Here is a 23,163-nt window from a genome sequence, read left to right on the forward strand (position 1 = left end):
CAGCTGGTGACGGCTATTGGTCTGTAACTGCTAGGACTTGTTGGTGGTTTTCCGGGTTTGAGAAAAGGTATTATGACTGCTTTTTTCAGGTATATTTACAGTTATCCAGATTTTATTAAAGAATTTTAACAGTGCCTCTACAGCAGCCTCGGAGAGATGTGCAAGCATAGCGTAATGCACGTTGTCTGGTCCTGGTGCTGTCTTTTTTCCAGAAGATAATACCTTATTTAATTCTTGTAGTGTGAGATGCTGGTTGTAATCCTCATGTACACCTGCTCCAGATGGCAATTTTTGTTTTTCAGCTATTGATTTGTGTTTCTGAAATGTGTTTGTGTAATTGGATGAGCTTGAGTTCTCAGCAAAATGCTCGCCCAATATGTTGGCCTGTTCTTTTAAAGATGTGTGTGGTCCGGGTGCTGTCAAGAGAGGAAGTGTGAAAGGGGTATGGTCACCAGTAAATTTACGAACTTTTTCCCACATTTTCTTTGATGTTGTTGAGCTGTTTATTGAGGAGACATATTTCTGCCAAGAGGTTTTTTTCTGCATTTCTTCGCACTTACCTTTAAGAAGGCAAAAGCCAGAGCGCGGTAAGTAAGTTCTCTGCAGTGGGATATCGACGCAGAGTGCTCCAGGCTTTGTTTTGTTGTTTTTTTGCTAATGTGCATTCTTTTGTCCTCCACACTTTGCGTTTCTTTTGTGCAAGTCCTGTTGTTTGTGGTATAGCGAGTGTTGCGGCCGATATTATGCATTCAGTAAACTTCTCATTAATTTCATCTGTGCTAAGGTCGTCACAAAATTCCATTTCCAGAGTGGCACTTTTTGTAAAAAGTGACCAGTCGGCGAGCTGAATTTTCCAGCGCCGTGGCCTTGTGGGGATGATTGGAGTGGACGATGAGAGCCTGATGACGGTAGGTAAGTGATCGCTGCCCATGGTGTCATTTAAAACATCCCGTTTAAAATCGTTAAAAAGTAATGGTGATGCCAAAGCTAAATCGAGAGAGCTCATTTTTGCTGAGCTTGGACAACAATATGTGGGTTTTCCCGTATTTAAAAGACAGACATTATTCGAAAGTATAAAATCTTCGATTGTTTGGCCTCTAGAGTCACAGCGTTCGCTTGCCCAAAACGGAGAGTGAGCGTTAAAATCGCCAACTACCAGAAATGGCTCCTGCAGTTCATCGATCAGGCCTTCTAGATCTTGGCATGTTAATGTGATGTGTGGGGGAAGATATACAGAACATATTGTTATGGTTTTCTAGCTGATGACGCTAACCGCAACCGCCTCAAGTTTTGTTTTCAGTTTGATTTCTTGAGCCGGGACGCCGCTTTGAATGATGATTGGGACGCCTCCCGAGAGTCTATTTGCATATTCGCGATCACGCCTAAAAGTTTTATAATGTTTTAAGATATTTGAATGTTGTCCCTTACGAAAATGGCAGATATGGGCCAGATATATTTTATATATGGCTGTATATACTCATATATGGGATCATATACAGTTAAATAGGTCCATATATGGTCGTATATACGGCCAGATATGACCATGGGAAACCTGATATGCCACCATATACTGCTATAAATGGGCGTATAAGACCACAAATACGGGCAGATACGGCCATAAGGTACCTTATATAGTGTCATATACTGCTATATATAGTCGTATTTGCGTCTTTATTTAGATGCTCTTTCTTTATATGGGGACCTTCAAATCCTTATATGGAAACAATCTCGCAGATATGGAACATATCCTACCTCATATATGGGATGCTTGTGCCATATACTTCCGAACTTAAATAATTAACTCTGTGTCAAACATGATATTATTGGTTTATTAAGATGGTGAAACACACCGCACAACAAGGTACTAAGCTTTGTATGATTGAGGCTTCAATGAAGTTAGACTGCTATTACATAGCGGTGTTTGACTAAGGTGAATTAAAATACAGTGCTATAAATTACCTTACAACTTTGCTATGATTTAAATGTACTAATACATGCATATACGCGCTTTCTATCTTGGGTGGACTTCGAACCTTCCTTGCGAACTGAACCTTCCTGACTGGGTTTAAATAAGTGGATTACAAGTCCAGCGAGTTGGTTGCGATCGAAGGAACATTGATAGATTATAGAGTCCCGAACGTACAACAAGCGCTTGGGGATCGAACTCAGCCCCTTCGCAAACGTGATGAATACTCAAACCATCAAGCCGGTGGTGCGGTGTACGTTCCTTCTTTGGGCGCTGTTCCCCAAAAATATGTCGTTCTGAAGGACTGCGAAACCTGCATTGTTTGCGGTAATGCCAGACAACAAACGTTTGCAAAACCGCTGCAGCATACGGCCATTTCTTGTCCAGGAGCGTAAATAACACATCGCTCCTTGCGGAACAGGGATGAAGATTAAAACGCTCTAGTATAATTGTCAGAGAAAAAATACAAAATATTTGGAAATTCATCTATCTAGAGTTGCCAGCAAAACGTTTACAATGCAGACGAGAAAAACTCCACAGCTACACGCAAATCTTTTACCCATCGCCTCTTCCGCACCGCCGAGTCTCCGTGGTGTGCTGACCAAGCTCGCCATTCTACTCCGACTGCTGTGCCAAGCTGAACAGTTTGTAAAAAATCTTCTGCAAATAGTTCTTGATACTATGCGCGTTGATCTGTTTCTTTTCTCCATAACTTTTTCTTCCCTTCATAATCCAACCTCCCCTGCCTGCCGATATTCAGATGCCAGTTCTGAGACAGGTCGTCACGGGGAAGCAAGACATCCTTTATTTGCGTAATAAATGAGTCGCCGCTGTGTCCACGGTCAGCCACCATATAGTGCCTAGAATATAGCCACCACTCACGGCAAAATGTTCCTTACCTTACTGAGCGAGAGATGGCGTTGCTGAGGCGGTGAAAAAGCGGACCCTCGAGACCCTCCCAGAACAGCAGAAAAGCGACACATTGCCGACTTCGGCGGTGCTCAGCAGATAGCTGGAGGGTGGGTAGTCCAGGTCCATGTCACTTCCCCCCTTTCTTTCGCTCCGAAAGGCACGCCGAGGGTACCGAGGGAACCAGAGCTTTGCAGAGGGGCGTTGCAAGCGCGAGTGAAAAGCACCATAGCACCGTCTCCCGCGACTCCCCACAATTGACCGGACAGACCTGTCACCCATACCATTGAGAAGTTGCGCGTAACGCCCTCTCTCCTGAAAAAAAAATAGTTCCGCACATGCTTTGCACGTGTTGACTGCCTGGAAATCTGTTTGCGCTGACGCTTGCTTTTTCCTTCGTGCTAGAACGCTGACGAGATTAAGAGGATTAGGAAAATGTACCAGGGCGATAGAAAATAATGTGAACAGCATGTTGCCTACGCACTGCGAAATTGGAATTCATGTCTGTAGCGTACTTGTGTTCGAATTAGGCGCCGCGCTGTTCACATTTCTTTCTATCGCGACAGTACCCTCTCAGGTGCAGGTTCCAAGAAAGAGTGGTCAACGATATTTGTTTTCTGCGCCGAACCTGAAAAAAAAAAGAACTGACAGTGCATCAGGTCCACTTCGTGGAGCAGATTGTTGACGAAACCGCCGTCACCGTTGCGCCGAAATGTGTGTCGCAAGTAAATGGCAAGTTCATTTAAGACGTGGAATTCGAGCTTAAGACCTTTTTTTTATATGGCAGGGACATTTTAGCAAAATACTTAATTTTGTTGGGTAGCTGAGCAGTTCGATGTGCGCAACTTTTTTGGCCAAATAGTTGGAATTTTTTTACGTTTTTCGCTGAATAAGAAGGAGTATGTGTTTATTTGGACGTAAAATAAAGATAGGCGAGGCTGAAAAGAAAAACGAAAATACGCGCGAAATGTGCTTACCAGCTGCTCGCTTACGGCTAACAGAGAAAATGCTATAGTTTGGTCAGTCACTGCGCAGTGGTTGGTACATTTAATGTAATGCCGATTGCAGCGCACGTGCATTCCCAAAACAATTAATTTGCAGAGCCATCGCTTATATTCAAATGCTCACTCATGTGCAAGCTAATATCTTTACTACTTTTACTTTGCGACATTTTTTACATCTAGCAAAATAACTTGGAAATTGAGCCGGGCGTCACACAAGGGAACAATGAGGCGATCACTGACCTTGCCTCACACGCGTCTGCCTAACGCAGCTGTTGATGTCAGCCTCCAAAATATTTGTTTGCGTTACCTGACCGGCGGAGGGCTTTACAGGAAAAAAAAATAGTTTCGTTAGCGTGAGCTCTACGACTAAACACTGCATGCTTAGTGAATTACAGTGAAAATTCGTCAGAAATAATATACACGCGCAACATACCAAACCAATTTAGCAAGAGAAAACCGCCTACTTCAGCTTGCGCACAGAAGTTATCCAGGCTTGCCGTCTCTCGTTCTCAATCATTTCACAGACAACAATTCCCTGGAAAACCATTTTTGAATGGGAAAAAGTGTATGAACGCATTTTTTTTAATACACTGGAAGATTTCACTATGCTAACCTCCCGTTGACATGCTTGCATGGTTTTGTTTTTTTTTTTGTCTTGCTATTAATGTTTTTCTTATCGCTCGATGCGAGCGATGGAAAAGTTCTGCAAGATTTTGCTATACATCGAAAAGATTCCCCGTTACCTCCAAAATTTCCTCAGCAGTAGATTACAAATTTGGAATATTGATTTTTTTTTCCAGGAATGTGGGACATATGTCCAGGAAATCTATAGAGTTCCACGGGCTGCTCTTGGCCGTTGATGTTGTGAGAACTATTGTGGCAGCAATAGTTCAGCGAAGCGTGCTTCAAGAAGACGCACGAGTGGTCAAAGCGTCCACTCAACGCAACACACTTATTCCTCAAAAGTTGCGTGCCGAGCATCGCAGTGCTCAATGGAGCGTGATATCAATTTTACCGCGGCAGCTATGTGATCGCAATCTTGGGTCCCATGCTGCCTCATTTACGGAATCTAGCCTTACCTTCCTGCAGCACAACCAGCGAGACTCTGACCTGTTGCTGGCCCGGGGATCCAGAAATCTGTGGCAGCTGAACGTTCGGGCGGAGCGCACTTCGAATGAGGTCTGCCAGCGCGGGCTCTGGAAGGTACCCCTCCGATTCAGCGAAGCTTGCATCAAGGAGCTGCACGAGTGGTCAAAGTGGCCACTACGCCTACGCAACACAATTATTCCTCAAGAGTTGCGTGCCGAGCATCGCAGTGTTAAATGGAGCGTGATATCAATTTTACCGCGGCAGGTATGTGATCGCGATCTTGGGTCCCATGCTGCCTCATTTACGGGATCCAGCCTTCGCTTTCTGCAGCACAACCAGCGAGACTCTGACCTGTTGCTGGCCCGGGGATCCAGAAACCCGTGGCAGCCGAACGTTCGGACGCACCGCAGTTCGAATGAGGACTGCCAGCGCGGGCTCTGGAAGGTACCCCTCCGATTCAGCGAAGCGTGCTTCAAGGAGCTGCACGAGTGGTCAAAGCGGCCACTACATCAACGCAACACAGTTATTCCTCAAAAGTTGCGTGCCGAGCGTCGCAGTGTTAAATGGAGCGTGATATCATTTTTACCGCGGCAGCTATCTGATCGCGATCTTGGGTCCCATGCTGCCTCATGTTTTTTTTTGTTTTTTTGTTCAGTTACAGCATCTGCTGCAGGGGCAGAGGCTTAAGGCTGTGGCGCCTGACGAGGCCTCTGTCCCTCTGCAGTCGACGGAAGTGCAATAAAAATTTGAGCATAAGAAGAAAGTAAGTCACATAATTAAAACAAATGTGGGTAAATTTGCCATTATAATCACAACGTTAACACAGTATGATAAGTACTAAAATATGCAAGGATATTATACAGAGATTTTGTTCAGTATACAATACATTGAAGGACACTTATAACAAAACATAAAGTGAAAAACCATGGTACAAGAGAAGGATACAACCTTTGTATGCATGTCATAAGTACTCGTCACTCCCCGTACAAAACACCTGATATTATTAGGACATCTTTAATGTGCTTTTTGAATGTGCTAATATTAGATGCGAAATTTAAGTTAACTTGAAGATTATTAAGAACTGAAGCCATTTGATAAGGAACTGTTTGTTTACCATAATTGGTTCTAGTTTTTGGCATGCGTCTTTTATTGTGTCGGAAAGGATAAGTAGAGTTCTCTTCCCTGTCGCAAATGTGCAGCTTCCGGAGTTGTACGAACTGAAGTAATTTATAGTAGTATAGCTGGTCGCCCCTCAGCATTTTATATTTTAAGAACAAATGAGAAGTTTGTAGGAGCTGGTAACGACCATAATAGTTTTCATAACGTAATATCTTTTTCTGCAGTATTATGAGCTTATTGTAATTACCTTTTGTTGTGGTTCCCCACACCATCATCCCATATATTAGTTTTTAATAGAACAGAGAGTTGTACAACAATTGTTTTAGCCATAGAGGAATTATGTGCCCTACTTTGTATAAACATCCTACGGTTCGTGCTAGTTCATTTGTTAGATGATTCACATGTGGCGTCCATGACAATTCTTCCTGGAACCATACGCCAAGGAATTTTTGTACTTTAACCGAGGAAAGACATTGGTCATCAAACTTAAGTATTATTCTTTTGTGCAGTGCTTTGTTAACTGGGCGAAATACGATAAATGTTGTCTTTTTTTAATTAAGTTCTAGCATATTTCCCTTCAGCCAGCTGGACAGGTGCACTAGGTAGTTATTTACTTTGGTTTCGAGTGGTGTTATCTCATGCGATGTGAAAAAAATATTAGTGTCATCTGCATACATAATGATCTCTGGTGATTCAGGTATTTTCACAGTATCATTAATATACGCGAGGAAGAGCAATGGTCCTAATATCGATCCCTGATGGACACCCTGAGTTAGTTTTAACTGTGATGAACTTGAGCCATTAATGAGTACTATTTGATAGCGATCATAAAGATAAGAAGATAGAAGTTGCAGGGCAACACCACGTACACCGTACATAGATAATTTGTGTAGTAAGATGTTGTATTGGATAGAATCGAACGCCTTTTTAATATCGAGAAAAAGTCCTACTGTGTAATTTCGATCCTCTATGTTAGAAATTATTTACGGGAGCTAGCCTTAGATTCCTGCAGCACAACCAGCGAGACTCTGATCTGTTGGTGGCCCGGGGATCCAGAAACCTGCGGTGGCTGGACGTTCGGGCGGAGCGCACTTCGATGAGGTCTGCCAGCGCGGGCTCTGGAAGGTACCCCTCCGATTCAGCGAAGCGTGCTTCAAGGAGCTGCACGAGTGGTCAAAGCGGCCACTACATCAACGCAACGCAGTTATTCCTCAAAAGTTGCGTGCCGAGCATCGCAGTGTTAAATGGAGCGTGATATCAATTTTACCGCGGCAGCTATGTGATCGCGATCTTGGGTCCCATGCTGCCTCATTTCCGGGATCTAGCCTTAGTTTCCTGCAGCACAACCAGCGAGACTGACCTGCTGCTGGCCCGGGGGTTGTTACGACTCGCCTTCGTCGTGGGGAAGACAACGACATGGCAGCAGCGAAACGCCGACAAACCCCGAGACGCGCGTTGGGTGAGCGCCTGGATTGCCACGGAAGCCGCGTCCGTCTGCCCGGTTGAGCGAGCGTTTCCCGTACACCGAGTGTGAACGCGCGTTCGAAATGCGCGCGAACGCCGCTCATGGACATTCCGACGTCTGCGCTACGTGGTTGGCATCGTTCCCCTCGCCCAGCGCGTGACGACGGCGTGATCTCTCGGGAGTGAGTGAGTGCGTGCGTTTCTGTGATTGGTGCCAGTGAAACCCGGCCCCCATCTAGGGACCCTAGGGAAAGGAACTCTTAAAAAGCGCGGCAGCGGCACGGCCGAAGAGCTCTTTGTCATCATGGTCTTGTGTTGAGCTGTCGTGATGCAGCGTTCCTGCAGCTCACTTGTAAATATTCCTGTATAAAGTCCTCTAATTGTCTTTTCCAGCAGCCTCGTCTCAGACGTCCCTCATCCACTCTCCGGCACACGGCCATGCTACCTCGTCCGTAACAAACTGGTGGCAGCGGTGGGGTGCTGCTACCTCGTCCCTAACAAACTGGTGGCAGCGGTGGGATGCTGCTACCTCGTCCCTAACAAACTGGTGGCAGCGGTGGGATGCTGCTAGCTCGTCCTTAACAAACTGGTTGGCAGCGGTGGGACGCGAAACATCGGACGCCAGCGGAGAGTTGCGGACAACGAGACGCTGAGCAGCAGGACGGCGAGTCGGGGGCAGTGCAACAGCCCTTTGTGATGACTGGTTGCCTGCAGCGGAACGACTGCGCTGGATTCTTGGCTGCGAGGTTTGGTGAGTGCGGGACTTTCTTCTGCTGAGTTTTGCCAGGCTTTTGTTAGTGTCAGAAACAGGGCTGGTAATTGGGTTGTCGTTGCTGCTGGGTTAGTTGCAGCAAGACAATAGCGAACAGTAGAGAAGCAGCACTCGGAGCAGCCATGGATTTGAAGACGCTGCGCAAACCAAAGTTACTGGAGCTTGCGAAAGAGTTGGGTCTGGAGGTATCAGACAAACTCAGAAAACCAGAACTGCTGAAGGCTATTCTTGCGTTAGAGGCTGAAGATGACGAGCTTGCGGAATGCCTTGAGACCATTGAGGAGAGGGAATTGGCAAAAAGAGAACAAGAGGAACTTGAACGTAAAGAAAAACAAGAGAAAGAGGAACGCGAACGTAAAGAAAAACAAGAGAAAGAGGAACGCGAGCGTCAATACGCTTCGGAAATGAAGCGTCTCGACATAGAGATGGAACGCGAAAGAAAGCTGCGGGAAGAGGAATACGAAAGAGAGATGCGTGAACTCACGCGTGAACTTAACACGATCAGAAGTATTAGTGTGCGATCTCGTTTAAGTGTTCTTAGAAAAGGCGAAAATTTCAGAGCTTTTCTAGAAAATTTTGAAAGAATTTGCATGGAGGAGCAGCTAGACGAAGATTATTGGCCAATTGTGTTGATGGGATTCCTCCCATGTGAGCCTTGTAATGTCTGGGCGAGGTTGTCTGACGAGGATGCCCACAACTATGCGATAACCAAAAGTGCGCTCCTCCGATACTTTCGAATTCCCGCGGAGGCAGATTTGGAAGGCCAAATTGACGGTGGTAAGCTACACCGTGAGAGTGTCAGGGACCGAGTTAGGAGCTCCGCTCAGTCGCCGGATGACACGAAGGCTGTTCAGACGTGGCGGCATAGGACAGATTTGGTCCAGGAAAGAAAGGCCACTTCGGCAGCGAGGACCGAGGAGTTCGGTCAAGAAGCTAGCGAAGAGTGCAGATCCACAAGCCGTGAGGGCTTGGGGGATAATGTAGGCACTAAGACTAGCAATGAGGAAGAGTGCAGATCCGCAAGCCGAGAGGGCTCGTGCGGTAATGTAGGCACTGCTAGGAATAAGGAAAGGGGCCATGCGTTGGCTTTGAGCCCAGAGAAGCATGCACTTTCCGGGATGGAGGCGCATTTCTGCGGTCAAGGGGTTAGTACCCTGGAGAAAAACGCCGAAGGTCTCAGTGACTCGAGAAATGTAGTCCTTGGGTCACGTGAGGAAGGTCATCACAGGAATTTAGTGAAGGCCGTGTTTAATGGGATTCAAGAGCAAGCTGTGAGTCGCAGCAATCCCGTCAACGACAAAGCCGAGCAATCTGCTTCGTTAGCGAGCACAGACAACGCTAATAAGGGAGAAGCGACCGTCTCTAGCCCTGAGGCAAAACCTGCTCTGACAAGTGAGGTTGATGCTTCTGCTCAGGACTAGTGAGCTTGCGGGCCAGAGCAGTCAAGGAATCAAGGGAGACCCTCCTTCGATGCGGCCGGCGAACCTTAGTAGCCAAGTTTTGGACACAGCGCTTTGCTGTAAGGAGAGCGGCTGCGAGTCACCCGAGTGCACCGCTGAAACCCAAGGGCAGATCGCAACGTTAGCCATCGAGTGTGGTTTAGATCAAGTTGCAGGCCAGGGAGTTAGGGTCGCAGGGTCGATTAGCAAGCCTCAGGAGAGCAAGTTATGCTCAGCAGGAGATAAAGTGCTGTCGGAACAGCTGGCTACTGCGACCTGCGGTGACTCACCGAAAGCATGAGCCGATAATTCGAACCTAAGGGGGAAATACGGCTCGGTGCTGCGTCAGCGAGAAGATGCGGAGGGTGAGGACACCGCGAGAAAGGGAGGCGCGCAGGGCCGTTCTGCGAAGGCAGTTTTAGGAAAGCGGCCGCGCTCAGAGAGAGCCAAGCCAAGGGGTAGACCGCGGAAAAAGGACGAAGGACGGGCCCAAAACATTGTAGGGTTAATGCCGGTCAACAACGTAATCGTCGGATACTGCCACCGCGGTACTCCAGACGCGACAGGCGCCGAAAAAGGGCCAAGCTGACTAGGCGTTTACAGACACCGCGAAAGCCACCTGATCCATTGTGGGGACGCTGCGGTAGCAGGACGCGCAAAACTCGCAGTGGGCCACGGAAGAGCACGCACAGCTACTGCACGGAAGAACGCCGCAGAATGCGTTCCAGTCGAAGGACACGGTTGAATCGAGAAAGGAGTTCTCGTAAGCGTTTGTTTCATACGCGACCGTCAACCCCTCGCATTCAAATGTTCAGACGCGGCTCAGGTGTTGGAGACGCGCGGCCGGGGTGCGGAACAAATCAGTGTCGCGTGGCGTCTGAGACTCGCAGGTGTCGAAGCGCAGTTAAGCCCTTCGAATTTTGTGAATTGTCGGCTGCTAAAGCCACTGTTGGTGTGCGTCCGCGCAGGGCGCGGTTGAAGAACAGGCGACCCCTTTGAGCCGCGGCGCGGCTCGTTAGCAGCAGATTCCGAGGATGTCTCTGCTGTTTTAAACCATTCCTGCAGAAAAAGCGTTTTGCAGAAAAAAAAAAGTGAAAGAAAGAAGTTTTGAGCAGGAATAGGTTTCGGACGCGTTTGTTACATTGGAAGCGTTCCTTTTGGACAAAGATTGTTTCGAAAAATGCACTAGTGGTGCCCATGTGTAGCAGCGTCCGTTAAAACGCGAAGTGCTAGCCAGACGGGCCATTTAGGCCACTAGCATAAGCGCCTGGAGTCGCTTGATTTTTTTGGAATTTGGGAAATTAAGGTGACTTTGGCTCCGGTGTTGAGCGAATCTTTGCGGGGATATGCAAGGTGACGGCAGTATGCTGCTATGCAGAATGAAATAATGTTGTGGTCATTACTAATCGGAATACATCACAAAAAGGGGAGTCTCAAAGGTAATACCGATAGCTTAAATTGAGGTCCCTAGCGCAAGAGTCAGCATCATAGTTGCGGTTTGCTGGTCTTTTTCTTCCTGATATAGGATTTTGAGCCTATTGGTTTTGTTTATTTTTTAAATTGTGATGCGCTTTGTGGTGTAATGTGCCGATCTGTGGGAGTTTTCTGAGTGCTGCTGGACCACTCCCAGGAATTAATTGGCTTGGTAAGAGGGAAAGAGCCTGGCATCGCTTAGTGGGGATTGTGTCGTGCTTGCGGACTGAGCGGTTGGGTTTTCGGCGTGGTTCTAACGCTAGCGGAGCACGAGTCACTTTGCAGTGCCCTTTGGGAACCTGCACATGCGAAGGAAGACTTCGGGGTGCGCTGAGCTCCAGAACCGCCGAGAGACAACTGACTCCGGTTGAGACCAGCCTCAAGCGACATCCCTCCGGACAGCGGATGCTGTCCCCTGTCCATCGGGATCTCCTTCCCCCGGCGGGGCAGTCTGTTACGACTCGCCTTCGTCGTGGGGAAGACAACGACATGGCAGCAGCGAAACGCCGACAAACCCCGAGACGCGCGTTGGGTGAGCGCCTGGATTGCCACGGAAGCCGCGTCCGTCTGCCCCGTTGAGCGAGCGTTTCCCGTACACCGAGTGTGAACGCGCGTTCGAAATGCGTGCGAACGCCGCTCATGGACATTCCGACGTCTGCGCTACGTGGTTGGCATCGTTCCCCTCGCCCAGCGCGTGACGACGGCGTGATCTCTCGGGAGTGAGTGAGTGCGTGCGTGTCTGTGATTGGTGCCAGTGAAACACGGCCCCCATCTAGGGACCCTAGGGAAAGGAACTCTTAAAAAGCGCGGCAGCGGCACGGCCGAAGAGCTCTTTGTCATCATGGTCTTGTGTTGAGCTGTCGTGATGCAGCGTTCCTGCAGCTCACTTGTAAATATTCCTGTATAAAGTCCTCTAATTGTCTTTTCCAGCAGCCTCGTCTCAGACGTCCCTCATCCACTCTCCGGCACACGGCCATGCTACCTCGTCCGTAACAAACTGGTGGCAGCGGTGGGGTGCTGCTACCTCGTCCCTAACAAACTGGTGGCAGCGGTGGGATGCTGCTACCTCGTCCCTAACAAACTGGTGGCAGCGGTGGGATGCTGCTACCTCGTCCTTAACAGGGTCCAGAAACCTGTGGGAGCCGAACGTTCGGGCAGAGCGCACTCTGAATGAGGTCTGCCAGCGCGGGCTCTTGAAGGTACCCCTCCGATTCAGCGAAGCGTGTTTCAAGGAGCCTCACGAGTGGTCAAAGTGGCCACTACATCAATGCAACACAGTTATTCCTCAAAAGTTGGGTGCCATGCATCGCAGTGTTAAATGGAGCGTGATACCAATTTTACCGCGGCAGCTATGTTATCGCGATCTTCGGTCCCATGCTGCCTCACTTACGGGATCTAGCCTTAGCTTCCTGCAGCACAACCAGCGAGACTCTGACCTGTTGCCGGCCCGGGGATCCAGAAACCTGTGGCAGCTGAACGTTCGGGCGGAGGGCACTTCGAATCAGGTCTGCCAGCGCGGGCTCTGGAAGGTACCCCTCCGGTTCAGCGAAGCGTGCTTCAAGGATCTGCGCGAGTGGTCAAAGCGGCGGCTTTGCCTGAATGATGTCTGAGATGGCATCGCAGGATTTCCTGCGTGAGTTCTGTGTTTTCGAGTTGCAATTAAGAATGAAACAGCGTCGAGGTGGAGGTGACGCACACTACCAGCTGTTTCTTTAGTGTATTTGTGTATTGTGGTCCTCGGCTTGTCTCCTGAAGGCACCAAGGTATAGACGATAATCAAAAATATGCCTGTGATGGCTGTAGTTAAAAAGTAGTCCTCTATAGTTCCACCTAGCAAAAAATGTCATGTTCAGGTATGCTCGGTAGTAGGGAAGCGATCAGCTTTCAACAGCCGTAGTTCCTGGCTTTCCTATTTACGAGAGAGAGTTAAGCGGGCACTGTAAAACAGCAGTGCTGGGAGGGGCGTCCGTCGCATCAATGGTTGTACTGGAGGCCCACGGTTATTCCAGTGGCGAACGATCCTTAAGCCTCCCCATTTTAGGAGAAGCCTTGACGGCTCCCAACTCAGTGGCCGGCGAGCCCTATTTTGGAGGGGCCATGGCAGCCTTCACTGCAACTGCTTGGGGCGGAACACAGCTACCTCAGAATATGCGGCTTCGGTTGGAGCCAGTTTGTACTGTGGTGCTCCACCCCAAATGACCACATGCACGAAATTGTTAGGCCCAGCCTTTGTCTGGCGTCTCTGAACGATATATTAAGGTGAAAGCCTTTAATGGCTCATTTACCCGTCCGTCCGTCCGGCGTTACATCCACTGCCTGGGGTGACTCATCGACGAGCGCAGCTGCCAAAAGACGACGTCATCATCATCGACAGGTGCAGCTGTCGGCGGGATGGTGTCTAGCGCTGATTGTTCTTCAGTCGATGTGTGGCAGCTAGTGGAGTGTGGCTCCCAAGCGGTGCAGCCATTCATTGGCAGTCGAAGTAGCGCGACAAACGCTGTCGCCTAGCGCAAATAAGGCTGCCAAAGTGCCCCCCCCCCCCGTTTTTTTCTTTGTTTTCAGTGTGACAATTTATATTTAATTTTTCTAGCTTGGGCAAGACTTGCACTAAGCTGGATGGTCGCCTTTGCAGTTCGCCGAGTGGGGCACCACTGCATCGCAGTTCTGTATCTTTGCATGGTTGTATCTTTGCATGGCTGTATCTTTGCGTGGCTTTAAGTAGTTTCTAAGCGGATATTTTTTACAATTCAGAGGTCACTGTAGCAAACAGTGCCGTACTGTGTTCGCGCGCAGTTCCAAGTGTGGGTGGCGTATCGAAGCAGAACCTGACGTATCAAAGCAGGCGTATCGAAGCAGAAGCAGAACCTCTAATGTGGACAACTTAGTCCGCCACCTCTCAATCTACCTGAGCTTTCCATCAAGGCTTTACGATTAACGCTAAAAGCTTAGCATTTTCTCCGGTGTACCTTGACACTACAACTTCCCGGTAGCGAAATTTCTGTGACGAAGTTCGCCCATATATGTAAACGGTCAGGTCACCCCGCTGTCTGCCGCCGAGTGGAAGTGCTATCGCGAGTCATTCTTTGATTAACATTACAAGTTGCCTTTTCACAACTGCGGCCCAAAGTGTATCCCGCCTGTCTAGGCAGTGAGCGCAGATGCGTGTGGTCCCTTCAATGCTTTATGCTTGTGGTGTACACTAAATCGAAATGTCGAGAGTGCCGGAGGGCGAAAGGCGGCTAATTGCGGATTTAAGTCTGAGGGGCTACTCGCAGAAACGAATTGCATCAGAAACAAATCGTGCAATTCACACAGTGAACAGAATAATTAATGCATGCCGGAAAGAAGGCAGCTTCAGGATACCCCTCGGCAACCTCGTCGCAGAGTGACAATACATCAAAAAGACAGAGCTAGTAGCTGCTGTGGCAAACACCCCAAGGACGTCCTTACGAAACCTGCAAGTGGAACTAGGTTTGAAAGATTTTTCTGTCACTACAATCAAGCGCCACCTTTAAGAAGCTGGCCCAAAGAGCAGAACTGCTGCACAGATGCCGCTTCTGCATGCTCAAAACAAGGACAAACGCCTTCAGTTTGCCCAAAACCCTGCAGATTGATCGGTCGACAACTGGAAGTGCACCGTCTTCACGGACGAGCCTTGTTTTTCTACTACATGGGACCCAAGAGCTCGAGTCTGGCGCCCCATCAACAAAAGGTATGTGGCATTGTACGTAAACCTTTCTTATAAATAAATTATTAGGTGGCAACTTTGAAAAACTTTTTTTAGAATTATTCAGCTTGCAAATTAGCGTTCTGGTGAATGTGTATACATTACGTAATATACTTTTCAAATGCGCAGCAGCTTATTGGTTTTAACAGCATCGGGCAAAGACTGATCGACGTGTCTGGCTTAAGTGTATGTGTCTAAAGCCAGTAAAAACAAGCTTGAATACAGAACTTGAAGCTTGAAGACAGTTGCGTGAAACCCCTTCCGATTTTGACCCCTGTCTCACCACGAAGCGTGATTTGAGAAGAGCGCAAAACAAAAATTCTGTTATGCATTGTGGACTGACTACTTGGACGACAATACTTATCCGTGCACGAGGTGCTCACGCTAAACTACATCTCAAAAATGCATGCATGCAGGTTGAACCGTGTAAGCAGCATTCAGGATTGATATTTGCGAAGTTTGCTAATGACACTTTCAGTAAAATCACTCTATACGTCAAATCTAAAGTTTTTATTGTTTCTCAGTCACTCGACTGCGCAGGCGATTGACGCAAAGGCGGTATCGCTAAAAAAAGCAGCCAAGCTATTAATTTTTCAGTTGCTTGTGGTAATTATCTTGGCTTCTAGGAATACAAGTTCAGTTCACAGACTCAATAAAATTAACACGTAGTATACCTTCAGAAGTATCCCTTCCGTGAAATTCGGTTTCGGATGGCTGATGTATAATTCTCATAGCAAATGTATGCATATAACAAATTTACATGTTATCACATCAAACAAGTGCGTTGTAACAAAAGACAATTACCTCTTCTACGACACTAGAAAGTTTGTTTTTTTTCACGGCATTAAAGTAAACAAGAATCCCAGGCAGCACAACAACATTGGCCGAAGGTCGGTCAACTGTTGGCAAAAGTTGGCACGAACATCGGTCCTACACTGGCATTTGGGCCGAGCGCTACCACTTTACACATTGGACCTACTTTCATGCCAGTTTTGGGCCAATGTTCGGACGATCAAGCGGCCAACGCAGTACCGATGTTCGTTCTGCAGTATGGGCCAGCAAAGGTCTCATACTGGTATCCAACTTTGAAACATTGGTAGCCAGCTTTCAAACATTGGTAGCAAACTTTCAAACATTCGTAGCCAGCTTTCGAATAATGGTTTCCAGCTTTCGAATAATGGCATCCAGCTTTCGAACGCTGACACATGCAATTAACCCACTCGCCAATGACCGGCACTGTGGATGGATGTACATACCATTCTACCTAGCAAATATTCATAATACAGGGTGCGAAAGAATTCCAGAAAAAAGACCCGTTTATTGCTTTGAGTTACAAGAATCACGCTTTTAGCCCGCACAGGATGGTTTGCGCTACCACCAGCCACCCTGGGGAGTAAAGAAAGGGGGCCCAAGAGCATGGTGGCAGAGGCTGTGGGAAAACAATTTATTTTCAAGTTTGGCGCGTGCCGATCAGGTTGGGCAAAGCATCTGCGCAAGCTGCTGCGGCACGGCTAAGGCATCCATAAAATGCTCAATGGAGCTGTCCTCCAGTGAACTGATCAGTCATATCCGAAGTAATGGTTGCACTCCACTTGCAAGAGGGCTGCTGGACTGCATTCAAACAAATTCCTCGTCCAGCTCTTGCACGATGGCCTCACGAAGCGCCAAGCCTGCAACGATCGAGATGCATGATGTCATGGTAAGTTGAATTATGGCCATCACAGAACAAAAACAAAAATGATTAAATAACACCGAATTTTGTGAAACACAGTCATCGTGAAGACACTAGCAACATATTTTACAGGATAATTTTAAATTTATTCTTAAGAACCAGCACCACATTAGTTGCACAAAGTGGAATTTAATTTACTAAACTTCTCTTATACCAAATGGTTTAATTTAGTCCAATGCGTCGCGTCGCACTCCCAGTAAATATATTCAGTGCGAGATAAGCAAATTAATGTGATATTGAAAACAGATTAATGTATTATTTTGTTTTAATATCATAACTCGTATCTCTAAATTGCGAGCTAATTTTTTATTCAAGTAAATAGGCACAGGTTGTAGCGTCTCTTCCACATGGACGTCAAAACAACATTTTTGATTAGTTTTTTTTAATAGGGTTAAAAATACGGCTTGCGATTTTTTGCGAAGTATGCTGAACGCAAGGAACTCAGGGCACCTTTGTTTTTCCTTATAGTCGCTTCGCATGCATGCTATAATTGGATTCGAAACTGCGACTTGCAAACCACACAAAATACTAGTCTGATAGTCCAGAGAAATGCCCTTTTTCATTGCGAGAGAACTTGGGCAAAGGCTTTAACCAGAAATTGCGGATTTTCTATTGAGACTGCAAGTGTAGAAGGCAAAAAGAAACAGTACGGAAGTATTACACATATTCTTACCAACTGGTCTGCAGTGGAAAATTACTTAAGCGGTTCTGATTTCCGTCGTGCATAAGCGGTAAAGGACATATTCCCGAATGCATCCCATCTCAGGTCATATGAGTTCAAACCCGCTGTTAGCCAAAGTAGTGAATCTTCAGTGAGTTCATCTCACCAAAGACGAAAAATTAAATTCTCACCATTCGGCCACAATTCCACTGCGCACGACGTCAAGCAAGCCATTTCGCAATGAGAGTGGGTACACAGAAGTCGTCCTCGTGCTTTTTGGCTCGCTCTGTTTTCCTGCCGAAAAAATAAAGGCGCATGTAGTCAAAGCAACGTTTACTACAAAAACCACTTTAACTTCCAGACGTATATCAAGATAAAAGAGTTTTAGTACTTACAAATAAGATCTTGCAGGCGGTACGAACAGCGTCGGAGCTCTCCTAATATATGAGCGTGGCTTTTCGCGTGCACAGACTATGAACGGTGCTAGCTCGAGTGTGCATGCATTTTCGTCGTGTTGGTTGTGCACGTGGTTGGGCTCCGCCGTGGAGTCAAGAATGTCTTATTGTGATGCGTCGCGCGGTTCCAAGACGAGCAGTGGAGACGATGGTGGGGGGGGAGGGGTTGGCTGGAGGGGATAGAGTCATTTTCCTTTACACAGGTTTCGTGGTTCCGAGAAAAGTCCTCGAGCTGAAAGGTGGAGACAGGGAGATTGTGGAAGGGTGCACGAACAGCGAAGCGCGTAGCTGCGCGCGAGGAAAAATAGTTTTGAGGAAGTGACAACCAAAAAGAAAAAAAAAGCGCTTCGCGGGGTGGGGGGTTTGCCCGCTACCTAAAAAAGGGGGCGGCCGGGAGAACAGATGGGGAGATATGGGAAAACTTGAAAGAGAGAGGGAAAGGGGCCAAAACACGTGAAAAGGGTTTGGAATTTTTGGAGAACGAGTCACATGGCCACAGGCAGTACGGAAAGCAATACCTACAAGGAACAAGTGGATGGGAAACACGGAAGCGTCAAAGTATTGCTACACAGCTGCAGCAAAAGCCCGAAAATTTTGAAGTGAAAAACTTACAGCTTCATTCATTTCATTCATTCATTCATTTATTGATACTGTCAGCCTTTCTCAGGCTATTACAGGAGTGGAAAACCTAATAAATTCACATTCAAAGCAAGGTACATTTCACAACTGCGATATCGACACAAAAACAAAGGAAAAATCAAACAGTAGACAAGAATAACGTATGGAAGTGCTGAGGCAAAACTATTACATTGTTGTACTACGGTCCAGGTAAGATTTTAGGCATTCTAGAAAGGCGTCGAGGGAGTTAATATTTACAATGGACTCTGGCAGCATGTTCCATTCTTTAATAACACGAGGAAAAAAACTGTACTTAAAACAATCGTTATAAGAACGCGGCACAGGAATATACATGGAATGGCGATGTCTTGATGTTTCATTAGGGTGTATTGTAAAATATGGTGATGTGTTGATATTCAAGTGGCCATGGATTAAAAGGTAAAGAAATTTCAGCCTATCTACCTTAGTGCGGTATTCTAAACTTTTAAGGTTTGCTAATTTACATAATTCGGTCGGTGAATCAGTTCGGCGATATTTATTGAAAATAAAACGGGAAGCAAGTTTCTGAACTTTCTCAATTTTTAATTTGTTAGACGCAGTGTAAGGATCCCAAACAATTTTACCATATTCAATTACAGGTTTTACAAGGGTGTTATAAGTGAGTGTTTTTACATCGGGAGCTGCGTTACGGATTTTGCGTCTTAGTGCCCAAATTGTTTTGCGTGCCTTAGAGCATATATTATTTATGTGAGTATTCCAGTAAAGGTCAGAAGTGAAGGTTAAGCCGAGATACTTATGCTGATGTACTCTATTAACTGGTTCACCTGCAATGGAGTAAGGGTATATCATTATAGTTTTCTTTCTAGTAACAGACATAATTACGGATTTGTCAGAGTTAAGCACCATCTGCCACTTAGCGCACCAATGTTCTATTGCATGGAGATTAGCGTTCAGTTCTTCTTGATCAGTTCTTCTTGATTTCGCCAAAACGACTTCAGACACTCGCGTATTTTGTTGGGCCGTATGACGTGGCTTCTGTTAGTTCAAGATAGCTTAAAATGTTACCACATAATTACAAAAATATAAAGCAAAAAAAAATATCCAAGCAGAATGCACGCTCTTTGATAGTTTCATGCACCGTACATACGCCAAACAAGCTAGGTTAACATGCGTCTAACGCCAGTTCTCAGTCCATTTATTCAGTGGTCGTCGAAAAATCCTCCAATTGTTTGTTGGTGTGGAAGTTTCGCGCAAAAAAAAGCAAAAACAAACAAAGGCATGTTGAATTGTGGTTCGCAACTATTTCGATGGTTTTCATTAATAAAGGTCATGTTCGAAATAAAAAAAAAACTTGCGAGTAAATATGCAAGGACGTGAGCAAGAGCTATATGGCCCCCAATGCAAATTACGTAACACAAGAATAAAATGGTCAAAAACAACAATTTCCAACACTACGATTTGCAGAAAAGGAAGGAAATAGCAAATCAGAAAACACGGGAAAGGCGCGATCACAGGGCACGAGGTATAGGGAAGCGTAGGAATCGCTTAGCACGTGTCCGCGTGCGTTTATGAAGCACCCGCCTAATATTTCACGAGCGCAACGCATAATTCGAAATTACGAGGCGACTGCTTCGTTTCTGGACGTTGCCAAAACTGAGCACAATTTCGGTTTAGCGAATGCACTTGCGCTAATCTATTACGTTTGTATCGCAATCTCCATGAAGCAGACACCAGCTGCGCACTGCGGCAGTGAATTCCTAGAGCGAATAAAAAAAAGTGATTTTTTTATTCCAAAAATTTAATCAAATCAAACTTATTTGATTTTTGTTGAAGGCGCCTGTTGACAATTTTTGTTGAAGGCGTCTCGGGTGTAATCAGAACGTTAATTCTGATCAACAGGACTCCGATCGCAATTCTCCTAAACGTATTATTGCTGCTCACTGCGCAACCAGAGTGCAGCTTTTCCAACGGAATCATGGGTAGCTTTGCTCACAAACTGCAAAAGTGTTCGGTTAAAATATAATAATAAATAAAACCAAATCTTTGAACTCGGATGTTTTAGCGCGTTTCAAAATTATGAACTGCCGATATGGTACTCGACAATAAAAATAATTTTGAACCCATTTTAATGGATGACACAATGTTTACCAACGTTTGCCAGTATACTCTGAACACTGGATAAGCGGTGGCAATCCTAGACCAATATAGCCAGCTCCCGGAAATGGCATAGCCAATTCTGGCAAAGAGTGGAACAACGCTGGCTAACATGGCCCATGATAGCCAGGATTCGATGATGGCACAGCCAGCAATGGCAAACAGTAGGGAAATCCTGGCTAACCTGGCCCATGATAGCCAGGATCTTATTACGGCTCGGCCAATACTGGTAAAGCGACGGACAACCAGGGCCATTTTTGGATGTGCTAAGGAGTGGCGCAACCAATATCGGATGCTCACTGGCAATTCTGGGCCTAGTTAGGGCCACGCTCTGCCAGTGGATTTCCAATATTGGCCCGCTGCCGTGTGCTACCTGGGATATAGCAGCTGCACTCCATCTTTCTTACAGGTATATGCCGCAATTGATACGACGAGTTGTCGCAAGTGGAAAGACCTCTTTTACTGTAGGGGGGCCCTCATGATGGATGGCCTTAGCCCTCTCGTCTGAATACCCGGGCGATCCACGTCGAAGGGTTACTCCTCTATACTGGACAATGTGGCTTTGCCATTTTTCGTAGACGACCTGCTCCCTGATGTGGACTTCGTTCTTCAACACGACCGCTCCCCAATACACACATCCAAGAGGGTTGCCTCGTATCGGCAGAACTGGGGAATTGTCGGGATGGATTGGCCTCCACAATCACCAGACCTCAAAATCATCCAGAACCTATGGGGGAACATTAAAGTTGCATCGTGGGGTAAAAACCTGCATAGTTTGTCGGCAGACCATTTGTGGACACTTGTCCAAGAGCGTTGGAAAGAATTAAGGGCCAATGATCACCTGTGCGCTTCGCTCTACAAAGCCCTTCCTGGCAGGATGAGCGCTGTGGTAGATGCCGGCGGCGATGCTACGCGCTACTAGGCCATCAAGTACGACCTACAGCCGCGCTTGCGTCGAGACGGGCTGCAACGTTGCGCGATTCGCTTCACCGTCGGTTCAAGATTGCCTTATTTGTGATTCTATTTTTTTTTCAATTCCTTTTTTGCTTGAGCTTATTAGAAGAAAACTATATTCGAGAACTTGTTTCTTTTTCATGTTCTGAGTAAGCCTCTTATTTTCTTGCTTTTTGTGCATATGCGAAGTAAAACATTGGCATTTTCTTTTCCTGTTTTTTGTTTTTATAATTGCGCCAGTACCTTCCTACAGTATTCATATTAAACTTAGACATTATCTCCGTAGTTTTTCTCGCCTATTCAGCGCCGATATTCCGGTCCACCGAGATCTCACCACATGACAGCACTCGTTTACCAACGCTGAATATTAGTTGCCCATATAATAGGGTCGAAGTTTTAAAATGTTGTGGAAGAGTCGTCCTTGAGTAGAGTCTAAGAGTCCTTTCAGAGAAGTCGTAGCTGCAGTAGTGCGCATCTGTGAGGATTCTTCATCGCGGTGAGCATTCTCTGAAACAAATCTACAAGTCTCTCTTCGTCCCGCACTCTCGACATTTCGGTTTAGTGTAGCCCACAAGCAGAAAACATTTAAATGACCAGACGCAGCCGCGCTCTCGCCCTAGGCAGGCGGGATACACATTTTGGGTTGCAGTTGTGACTCGGCAGCGTTCTTTTAGTCTTAATGGCCGGATGACTCGCCAAAGCAGTTCCACTCGGCGTCAGCCAGCGGGGGGACCTGACCGTTTACGTCTATAGGTAATCTTCATCATAAAAATTTCGCAACCGGAAAGGTGTAATGCCACAGTACACCGGGAAAAAACTACGCTTTTAGCGCTCATCCGAAAGCCATGATGGAAAGCTTAGAGGTGGATTGAAAGGCGGCTGACTAAACTGCCCACATACCCTACTCAAGAGATTCTGCTTCGATATGCCAGCCATACTTGAAACTTAGCGGGAACGACACTCTTTGCTACGGCGACTTATGAACTGATATGAATACCGGCCTAAAAACTGCATAAAGCTGCGCAAAGATGAAGCCAGAGATCCACTTAAACATTAGGGGTTGTTTTCAAATGCTGCTGAGCCTACCTCACCGTCTATACTTCAATCTGTACGAAGCTAAAATATGAGACTTAAGAGGGAGCAGCACCTCTGTTAGTATTATTCCGCTCCAATTAATTTTCGTTGCGCCGCGATTTCAGCAGACAACAGCTGTCTTTTGCCAACATATATTAACAGCTACTCAGCAAGACGCCAAACATTTAAAATATTTGCGGATCGTAGTGCTGCAGCAGTAGCATAAAGCTTTGAATATTACGAGGCATGCATTTTCTCCCCAGTTTTATTTGTAGGTTTCAACTTCATCAGGCACGAGAAGGCTTTGCTACTGTTGCTGGGACGGGATAAAAACTGCGCTTATCGGCAGTCTTTTATTTAGTCACAAACGTTTCTCCAATCAACGTTTTGCGGTCGCGGTGCAAAATTGAAGCCCACTTCACGGCAATACAGGGCGCACTGTAGCAGACGACGCGCGAAACACCGCCTGCGGCTCTCACTGCCGTTCCGCAATATTTCCCACGACGCCCGCCAGAGGTGCCCTGCACAATGGTGGCGAAAGCTGGACCCAAAA

At 46.7% G+C, this 23,163-nt stretch overlaps 1 protein-coding gene across 1 annotated transcript in view; it reads left to right on the forward strand.

Moving 5' to 3' along the window:
* Window positions 1–7,470: 7,470 nt before the first annotated feature.
* Window positions 7,471–23,163, forward strand: part of LOC149344504 (uncharacterized) — a 389,372-nt gene continuing 373,679 nt past the window's right edge. Inside the window, exon 1 of the mRNA XM_089546299.1 lies at window positions 7,471–8,302. The gene's annotated coding sequence lies outside the window, so the exon portion shown is untranslated. The remainder of the gene's footprint in view (window positions 8,303–23,163) is intronic.

The sequence above is a fragment of the Amblyomma mixtum genome, chromosome 5 (assembly GCF_055824585.1).
Source record: "Amblyomma mixtum isolate Tamu chromosome 5, ASM5582458v1, whole genome shotgun sequence".
Lineage (NCBI taxonomy): Eukaryota > Metazoa > Arthropoda > Arachnida > Ixodida > Ixodidae > Amblyomma > Amblyomma mixtum.